The following is a 21,719-nucleotide window of genomic DNA, read 5'->3' on the forward strand; positions in this document are numbered from 1 at the left end:
CAAATTACAAACTTTCCGTCTCCAAGAGTCACGCAGTACTGGCGCAGACCCTCCGGCCCACTATATCCGTGCTGACCAGCTACACTACTCTTATTTTAGAACGACATTCAAAACGCTGGGACTCAGCAAGTCAAGAACAGCCGAAAAGTTGACAGTTTACTCTTTTCCATAGATGCTGCCTGACCTGCTGAGTTCTTCCAGTGTTTTGTGTGTGTTGCACCTGGATTTTCAACATCTGTAGAGTCTCTTGTGTTTAGAATTTCGGAGTTGGTTTCATCACCATGCATGGAGTTGGTATGGAGGGCTGAGGGTTGTACACTCAGCCGTGGGCATTGTCCTCCCCACTGAGTGCTTCTTCGAAAGGTGGTCTCAAGAAGGTGGAGCACCCTCCATATCTGGGACGTGCCTCCTTCCCATTGTTACTACTGAGGGATAGGTATTGGAGCCTGAGGACACATTCAAAACTCTCAAAACAGATTTTCCTCTCCACCATCAGATTTCTGAATGGTCCATGATCGAACTACCCCTGTCTCTGTCTGTCTCTGTCTCTATTTCTATGTTTATCTATCTCTCTCGCTCTCCCTATCTCTCTCACTATCTCTACCTCTCTTGCTATCTCTCTCTCTACTATCTTGCTATCTCTCTCTATCTCTCTATCTCTCTATCTCTCTCATAGTAATTTAAAGCCTTGCATTGCTCTGCTGCCCCTAAACCTGCTTCGGATTCCTTTGATCTTTCTTTCAACGGAGACGCAAGAGGCTGTGGATGCTGACAGTCCTGATGCAGGATTTTGACCCAATCCCTCCCTCCCCCACACTACTAGGCACTGCCCGACCCTCTGAGATGATCTGATGTGCTGCTGCTTTGGTCTTTCCGTACCTTGGAGATTCAAGCCCTTGGTCCATTTCCTCTTCTACCACTCCCTCAGGCAGGTTGAATTCCCAGGTTCAACTGTTGGGTCATGCTAAAGGGGCTTGGAGATCCCGTTGAGTATCCACCATCCCCAGCGTTTATTGTTACACCAGTCCTTTCATGACCACCACATTCTAATCCACTTCCCATGTCTCCTATCCCTCACCTGCACACGGCTTTGACCCAGGGCTATGAACCAGAGAACTCTGGGTTAGGATGGAGATGTGTGTGTGTGTGTAGTTTGCACCTCCTCCTGTATCCCAACGATGGGTGAGATCAGTGGGTAAAGTGTAAATCGCCCTCCCTCTGTGTGTGGTGAGGGGCAGAATCACAGAATAGCACAAAGCAGAATAAAATGCCAACCTAGTCAAACTTCTTCTATAACTTTTGAAGTTGAATAGTTTAGGGCTTTATTCCCTAAAGCGTAGGAGAATTAGTGGAGATTGGATAGAGGTATACAAAATTATGAGGGGTATAGATAGAGTAAATGCAAGCAGGCTTTTTCCACTGAGGTCAGTGGGACTAGAAATAGAGGTCAAGGGTTAAGAGTGAAAGGTGAACAACTTTAGGGGAAGCTGAGCAGGAACTTCTTCACTCAGAGGCTGGTGAGAGTGTGGATCAAGCTGCCCGTGGAAGTGGTGAATGCTGGTTCAATTTCAATGTTTAAGAGAAGTTTAGATAAATACATGGATGGGTAGGGTATGGAGGGCTTTGGTCCATGTGCAGGTTGATGGAACTAGGCAAAATAAGTTTGTCACAGATTAGATGGGCCAAAAGGCCTAGATTTTGTGCTGTGGAGTTCCATAACTGTTACTCTATGGAACTGACTCCAAGTCACTTTGAGGAGAGTTATTTACAGACCTCTGAACAGCAGCAGGATGTGGTGTACAAAAATCTGTGGAGGTAGAAAAAGCACAGCAGAAAGAGAGGGTGGTGCCCCCGCTTTATGAATGTTCACTTTATGCCACTCCACTTTTACAAAAGACCTACATTGGTAACCTGTTTTCGCATTACAAAGAGGATTTTCGTTTATACAGAATTTTTTCCAATGTAAATTAATGGTTCTTCGCTTTATGCCATTTTGGCTTAAGAAAGGTTTCATAGAAACGCTCTACCTTTGTAAAGGGGGGGGGAACACCTGTATTATGTTAGTCATGGGGGCATTTCAACGTGCAGATAGATTGGGAAAATCAGGTTGATGCCGGACCCCGAGAGAGAGAATTTGTGGAATGTGCCCGAGGTGGCTTTTTAGAGTAGCTTCAGGCTGAGCCCACTAGGGAATCAGCAATTATGGACCAAGGTTGTGTAATGAACAGGATATAATTAGGGAGCTTAAGGTAAAGGGACCCATAGGTAACAGTGATCATAATAAGATAGAATTCATCCTGTAACTTGAGAGGGAGAAGCTAAAGTCAGATGTATCAGTATTACCACAGAGTAACCGGAACTACAGGGAATGAGAGAGGAGCTGGGAGAGGACACTACCAGGGATGACAACAGAGCAGCAATGGTGGGAGGTTTGGGAGCAATTCAGGAGGCACAGGGTAGACACATCCCAAAGGAGAACAAGTATTCTAAAGGCTGGATAATGTAACAAGAGAGGTCAAAGCCAACATAAAAGCAGAAGAGAGGGCATATAATGGAGCAAAAATTAGTGGGAAGGTAGAGGATGGGGAAATTTTTTAAAACCATCAGAAGGCTTGGGGGTGAGTTGACTATGGAGGTAAGCTAGCCAATTGGATCAAAAATGATACCAGAAGTTTTTCCAGATAAAGAGTAAAAAAGACAAGAGTAGATATTGGACCACTGGAAAATGGTGCTGTAGAGACTAGGAAATGGCGGACAAACTGAGTAAGTATTTTGCACCAGTCTTTACTGTGGAAGACACTAATAGCACGCTGGAAGTTCGAGGGTGTGGGGGAGGGGGGGAGGCAGGAATGAGTGCAGCTGCTATTACTAGGGAGATAATGCTTGGGAAGCTGGAAGGTCTGAAAGTAGTTAAGTCACTTAGACGATGGCTACATGCTAGGATTCTCAAAAGGGGTAGCAGAAGTGACTGGGGAAGCATTAGTACCGATCTTTCAAGAACCAATTAATTCTGGCATGGTTCCTGAGTAGAGCAGTGGGCTTAGAATATAGACTGTTCCATGTAGCTGACAAAAAGGCAGGAATAACTGGGAATCATGCGAGTGCCCACAGCTTCACCTTTTGTTTGAAGGAAGTGGGAAGAGCCAAAGGAGAAATTATTGAGAGCGAGGACAAGTTCTGCAAGACGGAGGTGAACGGTGGTGGATGGAAACTGGTTGGATCTGGTGTCCAGAAAGAAACAGAGAGCGTTGAGGTGTTCCTGGTGGGGGCTGGAGGTGAGTAGGGACCGGACATCCATAGTGAAAATAAGATGATCAGGGTCCCAGAACGTGCAATCATTGAAAAGATCAAGAGTGTGTGAGGTGTCTCGGATGTAGGTAGGAAGGGACTGAACCAGAGGAGATAAAACAGAATCGAGGCATGCCGATATGAGTTCAGTGGGGCTGGAACAAGTTGAAACAATGAACAAGCGGGTTTGTGGATCTTAGTTAGCGGGTAGAAACGGGAGGTGCAGGCTGAGGGAACTATGAAATTGGTGGCTGTGGTTGGGAGATCCCCAGAGATGATAGGTGATGATGGGGTGGGAGACAATGGCCTGGTGCTCCTTAGTGGGGTCCTGTTCAAGGGGTAAGTAAGAGAGGAGTCTGGGAGTTGTCACTGGGCCTCAGCAAGGTAGAGGTCAGTATGCCAGACTGCTACAGCAACCCCCTTATCTGCGGGTTTGATGGTGAGGATAGCATTGGTGTGAAGAGCAGAGCGTTCAGAAGGAGTGAGGTTGGAATTGGAGAGAGGAGTGTTGAAGTCGAGACAGTTGATGTCCCGTCAGCAGTTGGCAATAAAAAGATCCAGAGCAGGCAGAAGACCAGAGTGGGTTGTCCAGGAAGAGGAGGAGGGTTGGAGATGGGAGAAGGGGTCCTCAGTGCAAAGTGGACAGTCCTTGTCAAAGAAGCAAGCACGGAGACGGAGGTGGCAGAAGATGAGAACGTCACGGCAGGTGCGGAACTCACTGAGGTGTGGGCACAGGTATTCCCCCTTCTCCAGCCCTGTACCTTTTCCACCAATCAACTTCTCAGTTCTTTTGAACCCTCCCCACCCCCCAGCCTCACCCATCACCTTGGGTTTCTTCCTTCCCTCCCTCCACCTTTGTACTCTGTCTCCTCACCTTTTTTCCTCCAGTCCTGATGAAGAGTCTCGGCTCAAACGTTGACTGTTTACGCTTTTCCATAGATGCTGCCTGGCCTGCTGAGTTCCGCCAGCATTTTGTGTGTGTTGCTTTTATAAAGGGATTCATTTTGGATTGGCTGCCGGTGACCAGTGGTGTTCACAGGGACCACTTTGTTTCACCCTGTATGTCAACGACTTGGACAATGAAATTATGAAGGTAAGAAGGCAGAAGATATGAAGGTGAGTGAAGGGTCAGGTAGTGTTGAGTGGCTGCAAAAGGACTTTGACAGATTAGGAAAATGGTAAAAGAGGTGGCAAATGGAAGACAGTTGCTGGGAAGTGTATGGTTATGCAGCGTAGATCCACGAGGTTAATTCCTGGGATGTCTGGACTGTCTTAAGCAGAGAGGTTAGAGAGACTGGGCTTGTACACGCTGGAATTAAGGAGATTGAGAGGGGATCTGATTGAAACATATAAGATTATTAAGGGATTGGACAAGATAGAGGCAGGAAGTATGTTCCAGATGCTGGGAGAGTCCGGTACCAGAGGGCATGGTTTGAGAGTAAGGGGTGGGTCATTTAGGACAGAGTTGAGGAGAAACTTCTTCTCCCAGAGAGTTGTGGGGGGTCTGGAATGCACTGCCTCGGAAGGTAGTGGAGGCCAATTCTCTGGATGCTTTCAAGAAGGAGCTAAATAGGTATCTTATGGATAGGGGAATCAGGGATATGGGGACAAGGCAGGAACCGGGTATTGATAGTAGTTGATCAGCCATGATCTCAGAATGGCGGTGCAGGCTTGAAGGGCCGAATGGTCTACTTCTGCACCTATTGTCTATTGTCTAAAAGTCCGAGGTGCAAAGGTATTTGGGAATCCTGTGCAGGACTCCCTAAAGGTTCATTTGCAGGTTGAATCTGAGGTGGGGAAGGTGAATGTGATGTTATTTTCATCTCAAGAGGACTAAAAAATAAAAGCCAGGATGTATTGCTGTTGCTTTATAAGGCACTGGTGAGGCCTCATGGAGTACTGTGAGTAGTTTTGGACCCCTTATTTAAGAGAGGACTTGTCGACATTGGAGAGGGTTCAGTGAAGGTTCATGAGAATGATTCCAGGAATGAAAGGGTTATCATATAAGCAGCAATCGCAGCCTTTTGGCCTGTACATGCTGGGATTTAGAAGAATGAGGGGGATCTCTGAAGCCTATCGAATGTTGAAAGTCCCAGATAGAGTGGATGTGGAAAGGATGTTTCCTCTGGTGAGTGTATCTAGGACCAGAGAGCACAGCCTCAGAATAGGGGAATGTCCATTTAGAACAGAGATGAGGAATAATTTCTTTAGCCAGAATCTGCAGAATTCATTGCGATAGGTGGCTGTGGAGGCCAGGTCACTGGGTGCCAGGTTAAGTGGAGCCTGTCTGATCGTTACGTATCAGTATGGGCCCGCAAGGGTCCCCCTGGGTGGACGCTTCAATGCTTCGGGAGATGTGAGTACCCTGCTGCAGAATCTGAATTCAAAATTAAATGTAACAGTGTGGCGACCCACTTCCCAGCGAACTCGAACCGGCTCACAAAGTGGCATGCGCCGGCATTGAGGCCGGTCCCAAAGGGGACACCAAGCCTGCATCACCAGCGAGGGGAAAAGCCCGAGCGCGGGTCGGGACTGTGAATACGCGCCCCCTACAGCATTCCCACCTGGAGAGGGCGGGATCAGGAAGGCTTTAAAGCGAGGCCGCAAAGTTCGAATAAATCTCTTTTGCAACTGCAGCTCACCGACTGCGTGTCGTTATTTCAGCGCTGCGTGTAGCACACCGCTACAACAGCTCATATCTTGTCCATACTCCACCAACCGTTGCTGCTGGGCTATAAACAGACTGTCCAGCGGGTGAACCCACAGCCAGTTTATTGATGTAATTCAGGGAATTTCATTGTGTAGGTGGGGGATTCCATTCTCTGTTTTCACTCCTGGCGTTTCCGTCTTTTGCACCGTGATTTGCCCCTTGACATAATGAACGGCCACTCGTTTCAATAGATGCTGCCTGACCCACTGAATTCCTCCAAATAGACTACAAATGACATCTTTGCCTATAAAACAATATCATAAAGGAAATGACTCACAGGAGATATAAAATCCCCGTCTGAATAGCAATCCACTTCCCTCATTGTGTAGTTGGAGATGTTTCCTGGAAATGCTGAGACGCTTGATGAAAGATTAGGTTAGGGTTTCGATTAGGGGACTGCACTGTATAACGCAGTCCATTATCTGTACCAGGCGTCAGCTGGTCTTGTTCATTTACAGTAAATCAAAACAACATAAATTCTGCTGTTAACAACTATTAGACAATAGACAATAGGTGCAGGACTAGGCTATTCAGCCCTTCGATTGTCTTTGTTTAAGATCGACCATTGAAGCTAAACACAGATATAATTTCAGGCTATTTGTATCACGTAGGAATTTTGACAAACTAGAAATTAACTTTTATTGCATATAATTGTTTAATTACATTATGGTGCTGACACTTTGCAAGAGTTCAATTAAGCTGAAGAAGTTTTGTTGATGATTTTCATTTGTACTCAGTGTCTGAGGCTTCTCACTGAAGAGTCCAACAGCAATCAGCCGACATTGATGGATTCCAGTTGTCCTGACACCATTTCTCCATGACTGCAATGTCCTAGTGAAACCTTTCACCATGCTCGTCACAGACTTCACCAGGATTTGCAGGGAAGAAGTCTAAATGGGAATGCAGAAAATGAATCTTTAGTGACATGTTGCACTTCATGGTTTTCTATGCTTGAAGCAGGTTGTTAACTAGCTGCATGTAACTTGTTGCTCTGTCGTTGCCAAGAAAATTTTCAACAACATCCTTGAATGCCTTCCAGTCCCACTGGAAGTTCTTTGAATTGCCTGTGATGACCTGTTTGAGTTGTGAGCCAACAAAAATGCCTTCCTTAATCTTGGCATCAGTTATTCTGGGAAACGTCTGTCTCAAATATCAAAATCCTTCATGGAAACGTACAGCCCTTTCTACAACATGTCCTACCCTGCCTCTGCTTGCCCAGGTACGTCTGGACAGGATAGAAAACATTTCAGCTTAAGTTGTTGGGAATATTTTAATTGACTTGAATTATGAATTGGAAATGAGTTGTGCGAACATTTCAATGATGGGGCAAATGAAACTGAGTGGCTATCCCCTTTGGTTCAAGGGCCTAAAGGATACAAAAATTGTTAATTAAACAGCAGCTTGTCTTTTTTAACTACTTTTTAAAATTAATTCCATGAATGAATTAAAACTGGCTACGAAACTGCTACTTTAATCTAAATATCCTGGTTCTGATTAGAAACATAGAAAATCTACAGCACAATACAGGCCCTTCGGCCCACAAAGTTGTGCTGAACATGTCCTACCTTAGAAATTACTAGGCTTACCCATAGCTCACTACTTTTCTAAGCTCCAAGTACCTATCCAGGAGTCTCTTAAAAGACCCTATTGTATCTACCTCCACCACCATTGCCAGCAGCCCATTCCATGCACCCACCACTCTCTGAGTAAAAAACTTACCCCTGACATCTCCTCTGTACCTACTCCCCAGCACCTTAAACCTGTGTCCTCTCGTGGCAACTATTTCAGCCCTGGGAAAAAGCCTCTGACTATCCACACGATCAATGCTTCTCATCATCTTATACACCTCTATCAGGTCACCTCTCATCCTCCATTGCTCCAAGTAGAAAAGGTTGAGTTCACTCTACCTATTCTCATAAGGCATGCTCCCCAATCCAGGCAACATCCTTGTCAGTTGTTTGCACTGTTAGAGATAAACAGAGAGGAAGAGGTGGAGAATTTCTTAAATGCATTTATTTTAATGCTAGGAGCATTGTAAGAAAGGTGAATGAGAGAGCATGGATTGATACCAGGAAATATGATGTTGTAGCTATTAGTGACACATGGTTGCAGGAGGGGTGTGATTGGCACTAAATATTCCTGGATTTCTGGAGGGACAAGAGAGGGAGGTGTTGCATATCAGAGAAAATATTACAGAGGTGCTCTGGCAGGATAGATTAGAGGGCTCGTCTAGGGAGACTATTTGGGTGGAACTGAGGAATGGGAAAGATGTAGTAATACTTATAGGGGTGTATTATAGACCAAATAATGGGGAGCAAGAATTGGAGGAGCAAATTTGTAAGGAGATAGCAGATATTTGTAGTAAGCACTGTAGTAAGGATTGTGATTGTGGGAGATTTTAATTTTCCACACATAGACTGGGAAGCCCATACTGTAAAAGGACTGGATGGTTTGGAGTTTGTAAAATGTGTGCAGGATAGTTTTTTGCAGCAATACATAAAGGTAACAACTCGAGAAGGGGCAGTGTTGGATCTCCTGTTAGGAAATGAGTTCAAATTGGTCAGCTGGAGACGCTCATGGAGTGAGTACCGTTTTGGATTCGCTCCATAACTTTTACTTTTTTTAACCTTTGATCACCCTTATTCAGTTTATTTTTACCTATACCGAAAGTTTCTTTATTCTTTTTTTTTGGATTTACTGCCAAGCGTTTGTTGTGAACTTTTGATGATATGCAAACAGAAATGTCTCTCAGGTCTAAGGGACGGGATCCCGGACGTAATCCGAACGGTAACGGAAAAAAGCAGGCTCCGACTCAACAAACACCATTAACTTTTGAATTGTTTATGGAGGTTTTGAATCAAAAATTTGCTGAACTACAACAATTTTTTAAAGAAGATATAAAGGCTTTTCAAGAGTACATGGTTAAGACGGATTTAGTAATTAAACAGCAACAAGCTCTTATTGCGTCTCTGCAAGAAGAAGCTCGGAAGCGAGATTTGACTATTGGAAAACTGCAACAGGATTTAATTTCGACCATTAAGCTGATGGAAGCCCTTAAAGCCAAGAGTGACGATTTTGAGAATCGCTCCAGAAGACAGAACGTACGTATACTTGGTCTTCCAGACGGCATAGAAAAAGATGACCCTTCGAAATATTTTGCTCAACTTTTAAAAGAAGCGTTTCCGACGATTTTCCCGAATCACCCCCCTTTATTGGATCGGGCACATAGAATTCGGCGTCGATCACCGAGTGTTACAGACAAACCTTCGGTTGTAATTGTCCGGTTCCATTATGTACATGACAAAGAACAAGTTATAAGAGCAGCTCGTCGGGTAGGAATGATTAAAATCAAAGATTTTTCCTTCCGCCTGATCGAAGATTTTAGTTCAGATCTTTTAAAAAGGCTTCTTTTTAAACCGTTGATGGCTGAATGTTATGAGAAAAATCTGAAACCTGCGCTTCTATACCCTGCGAAGCTTCGAATTTCTCCGTCGAATGCTCCACGACAAGTTTTCCTTTCAACTTCAGAAGTGAGAAAATATCTGGAGGAGAACTTCCCTACTGGTACAGTCACCAGTCTTTAATAAATGAATGATTCTGATCGTATAAGATGGTTCTCGATCTCTTAAACCAGAATTATAATCTGGTTATTGGTGTAGGTTCATCCTACACTTTATACTCAAGTTAAAGTGTGTTTGCGTCATGTTAATTGTTTTGCCTTATACACTTTAATCATTTAACTACATACTTGTCTATTAACTTTGTTCCTTCGAAGGTATATTTTTAATTCTTTGAAGGTAAATTTTTCCTTGATTAAGATGGTGGTTTTTTGGAAAAGATTTTTGGTTTTGCTTAAGATGGTATTATGTTCATATTTTTCGTGTTTCTTCTAGACAAGGCATCGCTTATCTCAGTTTAAATATTTTTTGTTTTGTCTGGGCCAGAGCCCGAGTTATAATTGTTTTTAGTGATTATATTATTATTCTTTTTACAACTAACTATACTTAGAAATATGGTTTTTATTATAGCGATTTTATTTTTAAAGTCGGGGTGATTCTTTTATATATATCCTTTTTATATGGAGTGTTCTTCAGCTGACATGGGGGTAGGATTAGTCTTACTTTTTCTCTTTTTAAGTCATATTTTGGCTTTTTCTCTTTTTCTCGGGGGGTGGGGGGGATGGTCTGTTTTCTAATTCTATTTTTTTTGTACCAGTTTGTGTTAGTTTTTTTATTTGGGCTGTTTTTGAACTTCAAATATGTCTGTGTTGTCGTCACTTCCGGGTCTTCTCACTACTTTTGTTCCTCTTCCGGGTGCATGAGTTTATAAGTTGGTTAACCCTTTCTATACCAAAGGGTTGATTATAGAATTATGGCTCAGACCATTAATTTTGTGTCTTGGAATACTAATGGTTTAAATCATCCAATTAAACGAAAGAAGATTTTCAAAGTATTCCAAAGACTTAATGCTCATATCATTTTTGTACAAGAAACTCATGTGAGGAAGGACAAATTTTGCTTTTTTAGATTTTGGCGGGGTCAACAGTATCATGCAAATTCGAATGCTAAAGTAAAAGGAGTTTCAATTTTTATTGACTCCTCTATTTCATTTGTTCAACATGATATTTTTTCGGATCCGAATGGCAGATTTTTGTTAATTACGGGTTTACTTTGTGATAAAAAGGTTGCTTTGGTTAATGTTTATGCTCCAAATGTGGATTGTCCTGACTTTTTTAAGTCTTTATTTACTTCTTTACCCAATCTAAATGAATATAAGTTAATAATGGGTGGTGACTTTAATTGTTGTTTAAATCCTCTGATGGATAAATCTTTATCTATTCAGACTTTACCTAATAAGTCGGCCACTTGTATTAACTCCTTTTTGACTGACAATGGAGTTTTTGATGTTTGGAGATTTCGGCATCCTAATGACAAAGAGTTTTCTTTTCTCTCACATGTTTATCACTCTTATTCAAGAATTGATTATTTTTTTGTAGACTCTTGTTTTATTCCATTGGTAATCGGTTGTAACTATGATATTATAGCTATCTCTGATCACGCTCCGTTATTACTTTCTATGAAATTTACGGATACAGCTTTTAATGCTAGACAATGGCGATTTGACTCTACCTTGTTGCAAGACTCTGACTTTATTAAATTTATGGAGGAGCAGATCGACTTCTTCTTCTCAACTAATTCTACGGATGATATTTCCTATGGAACACTTTGGGACACTTTTAAAGCTTACATACGTGGACAGATTATTTCTTATTCTGTTGGTTTGAGGAAACGTATCAAGATGGAAACTCTTTTATTGGTTGATAAAATTAAAGAGATTGATAAGAAATATTCAATTGCTCCTAGTAAGGAGCTTTACAAACAAAGGGTTGAACTTCAAATGGAACATAGTTTATTACTTACATCCTCGATTGAAAATCAATTAATGAAAACTAAATCTGATTTTTATATGCATAGTGATAAATCTGGTAAACTGTTAGCTAGTCAATTGAAGAATGCTCTGGTTAAACGTCAAATCACTAAGATTGGTCAGCAGAATGGGAATTTGACAGTTAATCATGATGAGATAAATAAGGCATTTCAAGATTTCTATACCTCCCTGTATCAATCTGAATTTCCTCAAGATTATAATACCATGTCTGATTTTCTGGGGAAATTAAATTTTCCAAGGTTATCATCTGATGATCTTTTGATATTGGATACTCCTATTACGGATGTAGAAATTAAAGGGGCTATTTCCTCAATGAATTCTGGGAAAGCACCGGGTCCAGATGGTTATACAGTTGAATTTTTAAAATTTTTTTCCGCTACTCTTTCCCCTTGGTTAGGTAAGGTTTTTGAGGAGGCCATTAGATTGGAGAATTTGCCACAATCTTTTTATAGAGCTTCCATTTCTCTAATATTGAAGAAAGATAAAGACCCTACTAATTGTGCTTCTTATAGACCTATATCTTTATTGAATGTAGACTCCAAGATTTTTTCTAAGTTACTGGCATCTAGATTGGAGAAGGTATTACCCAAAATTATTTCAGATGATCAAACTGGCTTTATTAAAAATCGTTATTCTTTTTTTAACATTAGGAGATTGTTGAATATTGTTTATACTCCCTCACATGATACTTCAGAATGCGTGATTTCATTAGATGCGGAGAAAGCATTTGACAGAGTTGAATGGCCTTACTTATTTAATGTGTTGGAGAAGTTTAATTTTAGTCCGATATTTATATCATGGATTAAATTGATTTATCATACTCCAGTAGCCTCAGTGGTTACCAATAATCAAAGATCTCCCTTTTTTCGCCTATTTCGGGGCACTAGACAGGGATGTCCTCTTAGTCCATTACTATTTAACATTGCCTTAGAACCTTTGGCAATTGCCATCAGACAATCACAGGATATTTTGGGTATTAATCGTGGGACAGATATTCATAAGTTATCTTTGTATGCAGATGATTTATTACTATTCATTTCTAACCCGGAGAAATCCATTCCAGCAGTTTTATCATTATTGGCTCAATTTAGTGAGTTTTCTGGGTATAAGTTAAATCTTAATAAAAGTGAATTGTTTCCATTAAATAAACGGGTCCCAATTTATGGAAATTTACCCTTTAAATTAGTTAATGATTCTTTTACTTATTTAGGGATCAAAATCACAAAGAACCATAAAGATTTGTTTGGATTTAATTTTTTACCCTTAATTGATCAGATTAAAGGTTTGTTTACTAAGTGGTCACCTTTGTCTCTATCTCTAATAGGTAGGATTAATGCTATTAAGATGGTTATTTTACCTAAGTTTTTATATATTTTTCAAGCGATACCAATTTTTATCCCGAAATCTTTTTTTACTAATGTTGACTCTAAAATTTCTTTATATATATGGCAGAATAAAAATCCCAGGTTAGGTAAAACATATTTACAGAAGACAAAAAAGGAAGGCGGGTTAGCATTACCTAATTTCAGATTTTACTATTGGGCAGTTAATATTAGATATTTGTTATGCTGGTTGAAAGATGGGGGTGGATCTTTTGGCCCTTGTTGGGTGAGTTTAGAAACTAAATCGGTATCAGCTTATGCTTTGGGTTCTATTTTAGGGACTTCTCTCCCTTTTGCTCTTTCTAAATTGCCGAAACGAATTGACAACCCGATAGTTAAACATACATTGCGTATATGGTTTCAATTTCGGAGATTTTTTGGGTTGACTCAATTCGTTTTAAATAGTCCTATTGTATCTAATTGTTTTTTTCACCCTTCCATTATAGATCAAGCTTATTCAGCTTGGAAAACTAAGGGATTACTAAGATTTTCTGATTTATTTTTAGATAACTGTTTCATGTCTTTTGAACAATTATCCAACAGATATAACTTGCCGAGATTTCATTTTTTTAGATATTTACAGATTAGACATTTTTTAAGTTCTGTACTCTCTACGTTTCCAAATTTTGTGCCTTCAGATACTTTGGAGAGTTTATTTGAATTAAACCCTTTTCAAAAAGGGCTTATTTCAAAACTTTATAATATAATTATGAAGATACGTTCAGAGCCCCTTTATAAGACTAAACAGGATTGGGAAAGAGAGCTTAGTTTTAGTATTTCTAGTGAGAATTGGGATAGAATTCTTCAATTAGTTAATACATCATCGTTATGTGCCAAACATTCACTAATACAATTTAAGGTTGTACATAGGGCCCATATGTCCAAGGATAAATTAGCTCATTTTTACTCTCATATAAGTCCTATTTGTGATAGATGTCATTCTGAAATTGCGTCTTTAACTCACATGTTTTGGTCGTGTTCATTTTTGGAGAAATATTGGAAAGATATTTTTGATATTATTTCTGCGGTTTTGAATATTGATTTACAACCTCATCCTATTACCGCAAGTTTTGGTTTACCAATGTTAGATTCACAGCATTTATCTTCTTCAGCCCGTCGAATGATTGCATTTCTAACTCTGATGGCTAGAAGATCTATATTGTTGAATTGGAAAGAAATTGATCCTCCCACTGTATTTAATTGGTTCTCTCAAACTATGTTATGTTTAAATTTAGAAAAAATTAGAAGTGGTACTTTTGAGACTTCTATTAAATTTGAAAAGTTATGGAGACCATTTATTCAACATTTTCATATGATGTAATATGACCCTGTGCCAAGTACATTTGATTTCCCGGCTTTTAGCTTATGTATTTTGAGAGGACCGGAAGTGACGGCATTGATGAATACTTATTTTTGTGAGATATTATAAACAGCCCACTTTTTTTTCCTTCTCTTTTGTTTGTTTTTTTTTCTTTTATATTACTTATTAGTTATAGTGATTAGATTAGTTAGTTTTGCATTATATAAATTTTTTTTTGTTTTTTTTCTTTTTTCTGTTTTTTTATATTATACATTATGAAATATTTAGATTTACTATGTCCATACATATATCTTATGGCTTATGTCTTGGTAAACTCATTTATATTGTAACTATTATGTATGTTTTTTTTTCATATGTAATGGAATGTGTATGTTGGTAATTTCTTTATCAATATATCATCTGTATTCTGTCCATATTACTAATATTAATAAAAAGATTTAGAAAGAAAAAGAAAGGAAATGAGTTAGGTCAGGTGACAGAGGTATGTGTTGGGGAGCACTTCGGGTCCAGTGATCACAACACCATTAGTTTCAATATAATTATGGAGGATAGGACTCAGGGTTGAGATTTCTGATTGAAGAGAGGCTAACTTTGAGGAGATGTGAAAGGATTTAGAATGAGTGGATTGGGACAATTTGTTTTATGGGAAGGATGTAATAGAGAAATGGAAATCATTCAAAGGTGAAATTATGAGGGTACAGAATCTTTATGTTCCTGTTAGGTTGAAAGGAAAGGTTAAAAGTTTGAGAGAGCCATGGTTTTCAAGGGATATTGGAAACTTAGTTCGGAAAAAGAGAGAGATCTACAATAAATATAGGCAGCATGGAGTAAATGAGGTGCTCGAGGAATATAAAGAATGTAAAAAGAATCTTAAGAAAGAAATTTTGAAAAGCTAAAAAAAGATACGAGGTTGCTTTGGCAAGTAAGGTGAAAATAAATCCAAAGGGTTTCTACAGTTATATTAATCGCAAAAGGATAGTAAGGGAGAAAATTGGTCCCTTAGAGAATCAGAGTGGACAGCTATGTGTGGAGCTGTAAGAGATGAGGGAGATTTTGAACAATTTCTTTTCTTCAGTATTCACTAAGGAGAAGGATATTGAATTGTGTAAGGTAAGGGAAACAAGTAGGGAAGTTATAGAAACTATGACGATTAAAGAGGAGGAAGTGCTGATGCTTTTAAGAAATATAAAAGTGGATAAATCTCTGGGTCCTGACAGGATATTCCCTGGAACCTTGAGGGAAGTTGGTGTAGAAATAGTAGGGACTCTGACAGCAATATTTCAAATGTTATTAGAAACTGGGATGGTGCCAGAGGATTGGCGTATTGCTCATGTTGTTCCATTGTTTAAAGAGGGTTCTAAGAGTAAACCCAACAATTCTAGGCCTGTAAGTTTGACGTCAGTGGAGGGTAAATTAATGGAAAGTATTCTTAGAGATGGTATATATAATTATCTGGATAGACAGGGTCTGATTAGGAACAGTCAACATGGTTTTGTGGGTGGAAGGTCATGTTTGACATATCTTATTGATTTTTTTTGATGAGGTTACTAGGAAAGTTGCCAAGGGTAAAGTAGCGGATGTTGTCTATATGGACTTCAGTAAGGCCTTTGACAAGGTTCTGCACAGAAGGTTAGTTGGGAAGGTTCAATCTTTAGGTGTTAATACTGAAGTAGTCAAATGGATTCTACAGTGGCTGGATGGGAGATGTCAGAGAGTAGTGGTGAATAACTGTTTGTCAGGTTGGAGGCCAGTGACTAGTGGTGTGCCTCAGGGGTCTGGACTGGGTCCAGTGTTGTTTGTCATATACGTTAATGATCTGGATGATGGGGTGGTAAATTGGATGAGTAAGTATGCAGATGATACTAAGATAGGTGGTGTTGTGGATAATGAAGTAGGTTTTCAAAGCTTGCAGAGAGATTTAGGCCAGTTAGAAGAGTGGGCTGAAAGATGGCAGATGGAGTTTAATGCTGATAAGTGTGAGGTGCTACATTTTGGTAGGAATAATCAAAATTGGACATACATGGTAAATGGTAGGGCTTTGAAGAATGCAGTAGAACAGAGTGATCTAGGAATAATGGTGCATAGTTCCCTGAAGGTGGAACCTCATGTGGATAGGGTGGTGAAGAAAGCTTTTGGTATGCTGGCCTTTATAAATCAGAGTATTGAGTATAGGAGTTGGGATGTAATGTTAAAATTGTACAAGGCGTTGGAGTATTGTGTACAGTTCTGGTCACCGAATTATAGGAAAGATGTCAACAAAATAGAGAGAGCACAGAAGAGATTTACTAGAATGTTACCTGGGTTTCAGCACCTAAGTTACAGAGAAAGGTTGAACAAGTTAAGTCTTTATTCTTTGGAGTGTAGAAGATTGAGGGGGGACTTGATAGAGGTATTTAAAATTATGAGGGGATAGATAAAGTTGACGTGGATAGGCTTTTTCCATTGAGAGTAGGGGAGATTCAAACAAGAGGACATGAGTTGAGAGTTAAGGGGCAAATGTTTAGGGGTAACTCGAGGGGGAACTTCTTTACTCAGAGAGTGGTAGCTGTGTGGAATGAGCTTCCAGTAGAAGTGATAGAGGCAGGTTCAATATTGTAATTTAAATTAAAATTGGATAGGTATATGGACAGGAAAGGAATGAAGGGTTATGGACTGAGTGTAGGTTGGTGGGACTAAGTGAGAGTAAGCGTTCGGCACAGGCTAGAAGGGCCGAGATGGCCTGTTTACGTGCTGTAATTGTTATATGGTTAAGTCTCCTCTGCACCCTTTCTATGGCTTCCACAACCTTCCTGTAGTGAGGCAACCAGAACTGAGCACAGTCCTCCAAGTGGGGTCTGACCAGGGTCCTATATTGCTGCAACATTACCTCTCAGCTCTTAAATTCAATTCCGTGATTGATGAATACACCATACACCTTCTTAACCACACAGCCAACCTGTGCAGCTGCTTTGAGCGTCCTATGGACTCGGACCCCAAGGTTCCTCTGATCCTCCACACTGACAAGAGTGTTACCATTAATACTATATTCTGGGAATCCAAATGGATACGGGAAAAAAAAGAATCTCTTATATTAAGACATTTGATTGATTTATGGAATAAGGTAAATATGGATGATGAGATAAAGAAATCTTTATTAGCAAAAAGAACTTTAATTCAAAATAGGCTCATTCCTTTTACAATGGATAAAAAACTTTTACATAATTGGTTTCAAAAGGGGATTAAATACATAGGTGATTGTTTTGAAGGAGGTATATTGATGTCATTTGATCAATTAAAAAACAAATATAAAATATCAAATATTTTCTGTTATTTTCAATTAAAGGCCTGTTTACGAGAAAAGCTGGGTCAAACAATGTTAATGCCAAAACCTAATGAAATAGAAATATTAATTCAAAAAGGAAAAATTAAAAAATTTACATCTTGTATGTACAATTTGATTCAAAAACAGACAATTAAATCAGGAATTCATAAATCAAGACAAAAATGGGAATCTGATTTGAATATTAAAATTGATGGAAAAAGTTGGTCAAGATTATGTTCCGATAGTATGATAAATACAATAAATGTCCGACTTAGATTAGTACAATATAATTTTTTACATCAATTATATATAACACCACAGAAAATAAATAGATTAAATTCAAATATGTCTGACCAATGTTTTCGATGTAATCAAGAAATTGGTACTTTTTTACATTCTACTTGGTCTTGTTTTAAAATTCAACCATTTTGGATAAATCTAAGACTTTTATTGGAACAAATTACTGGAATACAACTCCCACATAGTCCAGTATTATTTTTATTAGGAGACATTGAAGGGACAATACCGAAACTTAAATTGAGTAAGTATTAGAAAAAATTTATAAAAATTGCATTGGCAGTAGCCAAAAAAGTTATCACAGTTACTTGGAAATCTGATTTATATTTAACTATGGATTGTTGGAATAATGAAATATATAGCTGTATTCCACTTGAAAAAATTACTTATAATCTAAGAAATGAATATGATATATTTTTGAAAATTTGGCACCCATATCTACAAAAGATAGGACTAAATATATAGGTCCTTTGAAGATAAAATTACAAAGTAATTGGGAAAAGTAAAAATAAAAATTAAAATTATTTTGAACTCCATGGAGCATGTGGGGATCCTCCGATATCCAGGCAATCTTTCTCTTCTTTCTTTCTTTTTTTTCTCTCTTTAGATAAGGGTTTAAGGGGGGAGGGTTAAGGGGAGGGGGGAGGGTCAATATTAATTTTTTTCATTATTCTAATATTTCATTTTCTATGTAATTCTTTAAAAATGTAATAAATTTTTAAAAATACTATATTCTGCCATCATATTTGACCTACCAAAATGAACCACTTCACACTTAGCAGGGTTGAACTCCATCTGCCACTTTTCAGCCCAGTATTGCGTCCTACCAATATCCCACTGTAACCTCTGACAGCCCTCCACACTATCCACAACACCTCCAACCTTTGTGTCATCAGCAAACTTCCTAACCCAACCCCCCACTTCCTCATCCAGGTCATTTATAAAAATCACAAAGAGTAAGGGTCCCAGAACAGATCCCTGAGGCACACCACTGGTCACCGACCTCCATGTAGAATATAACCCGTCTGCCACCACTCTTTGCCTTCTATGGGCAAGCCAGTTCTGGATCCACAAAGCAATGTCCCCTTGGATCCCATGCCTCCTTACTTTCTCAATAAGACTGGCATGGGGTACCTTATCAAATGCCTTGCTGAAATCCATATACACGACATCTCTTGCTCTTGCTTCATCAATGTGCAAGTCATTATTGTTGATTTCTATCTTAGGGGAATTTGGCTGAGCTGGGAATTTCCAATGAATGATAATATAAATAGAGGAGGCAGAACCTTCACAATCAGTGAGTACTACTCCAGCATGGAGATCTTGCGGCTGGTGACAGCTCTCCTGCTAGTCGTGGGGACCACCGGATCAGGTCAGTGTATCATTAGATTGGGGGAGGGGTGAAGAGGTGGGGAAAGTTGGCTAGACTCTTGCGCTTGGGTAGTCTGCGCCAATTCGTTGATCTGCCATGGTTGGCTGATATCTGAGGCACAATGCTGTAAGAGAAGCTGACTTTCTCATCTCCCCCCCCAACTCCCTCCCAATGGTCCAACAAGAACCAATATATGCAATTTGTGGTTGGTGCTTGGGTCTGGAAACTGGATCTAAGAATTTATTCAAGTATTCAGCAACACCGGCAATAAACCTGGCCTACAGTTGTGGCATCTTACTGTGCCCAAGCAGGCTGCCATGTTTCCTCCAGTGAGCATGTCCACGCATTCCAGGGGTTTGACTTTTTCTTACACTCAGCCCCTCCCCGTCTCAAAGGTGAACAAACCTTTGGGAGCAGTTGGATTAAACTCTTCAAAGTTCTGTGTGCTGAAAGCTCTTGCCTGATTGGCGGATTGTGTTGACCAATCTATTGGGATGGAGGGCATCATGGGAAAGAAATCATGAGAAAGCTTTGGGACAGAGTTGACACGTGGGCACACAGTGGGTAGAGCTGCTGTCTCTCTCTGATTGGTGGGATATTCATCTGCTAGGATAGTTAATAGGAATGTTGATAAGGTGAAATGTGCTTGGTCTAAATGGTTGGTTGATGGTACACACAGATTCAATGGGACGAATGGCCTGTTACTCTGATGAAGTGCTTCCTCCAAGAGAATCACAACCTCTTCGTAGGGTTTGGAGGTTTGCTTGCCTCAATGACCTGGGGAGCTACGTAGCTGGAGGTGGAGCTTTATGGTTTGGCTTTCGGTAGGGTGACCCGTTCCAAACAGGTCAAAGGGCAAAGGCCTGACTAAGGCCGATCCACTGGTCCTCCAGGTCAGCGATCCAGCTCAGGGTGAACAACCCTGACTGGTAAAACAAATTGTTTTACTGACAGAGCAATGAAGAATCCTTCTACATCTGTTGTTGTCCCTTTCCACACCTTGTGGCACATCGGTCGGCATTTTCTGCCATTTCCTTAGCACCTTGGCTGTTTTTTAATGAGGCTGAGCTTCTAGCTCGACACTCAACCCAGCACGATGGAAAGCGTGCAAGGAGCTGGCTGGATTCAAACCCTGTGCCATTCGTACAGATGCCTCTACATCACCGCTGGCCACATCTGGGTGTGAAAGTATTCCTGGGTCTGCCCCCACCCCCCGGGACTTGCATGACTGACAAGGGTGAAAATCGAGAGGAAGCCACTGACACAATGAAGGCAGCACTGAACACCGCAATAGACAGAAGACCCTCATAGCCGCCCCAGACACCAGCGTTGCAATGGGCAGTAAGTAAGCAAGTGATGAACTGTTTCAGAAAGCAGTCCTAAACGAACGATAAGATCAGATCTGTTGTGGCTTTTGATGAGTCACAGCCAATGGAAGGCAAAAGCTGACGTGCAAAGCCTTTCATCATACTTTGTGGGAGGTTGCAGACCTTCAGAAACCCTGGTATAAATTCTTTTACTCAGATGGTAAGGACCTGATGCTAGGAAGCTTCTCGGAGAGCCTGTGCCCTCTCTGATCGTCACTGTACTGGGCAATGGGCTGCCTTGGAAGTTCACAGGCAGTGCTGGGCTCCATTCTCTGGTTACATCTAATGCAAATCAGAGGTAAGCTGACGGACCTGCATTGTCTCTCCTCGCTTCCTTCACTGCTTAGTGAGTCACCGTCATCAGTTCGAGAAGAGGTTTGATCTAGGCTGGCGGTACTGAGGGAACAGGGAACCGTCAGAGGAGAGGCACCGGATTTCACAGGAGGCGCTGGCTGCTTTACCGAGGCAGTGGGAAGTGTAGCCAGAGTCTGGAGAGGGAGGCAGGTTTCTGTGATGTGTTGAACTGTGACAACAAGAAACCAAGTTCAATTCCAATTGCAGTATGGAAGACAAGCTTTTCAGTGTACGTGTGACAATAACAAACCGATTGGAACAACCGGAGAGGTTTGGATATACACACCAGTCCTCACAGAGGGATCAGAAGTGGAGAGAGTGAGCAATTTCTAGTTCCTGGGTGTCAATATCTCTGAGGACCTAACCTGTCTGATCATTCAAGTGGACTTTTCAATAGTCTTATTTAAAGTAACTCCATCCCCTCATTCAGGTCTCTCTCATTGGTGTAAATATCTCTACCCCTCACGATGTCTCGATAGAGTCACCCCTCATTTTGCAAAATTCCAAAGAATATCAAGCTGACTTTTGTAGCTGTCTGGGGTGGGACACTACCTCATCCTAGGACTCTGTTCTGGATTAACCTGAAAATCCTTTCTCAAATGGGCCTCAGTTGTAGCGTGGACTGGGCCTCGAGCTGCAGTCCAGGAGTGGACACGCAGGAGGTGGTGTAGCGTGGTGTCCGAGCTCTGTTGGGGGCGGGCCTCTCCTATAGGTACCGCCCTCCGGTGTTCACTGGCTGGACGGCCGGCAACTCTGCCATCGATTTGCAGGACACTCAGGCTCTTGGACTATAGATGTGTTTTTTTTTGTGTGAATATATATATTTTTTTCTTTCTATTTTGAATGTGCTGTGTATGTTTTGAAACAAACAGTGCAATA

Source organism: Hypanus sabinus, chromosome 7 (assembly GCF_030144855.1).
Source record: "Hypanus sabinus isolate sHypSab1 chromosome 7, sHypSab1.hap1, whole genome shotgun sequence".
In the NCBI taxonomy this organism is placed as follows: Eukaryota; Metazoa; Chordata; class Chondrichthyes; order Myliobatiformes; family Dasyatidae; genus Hypanus; species Hypanus sabinus.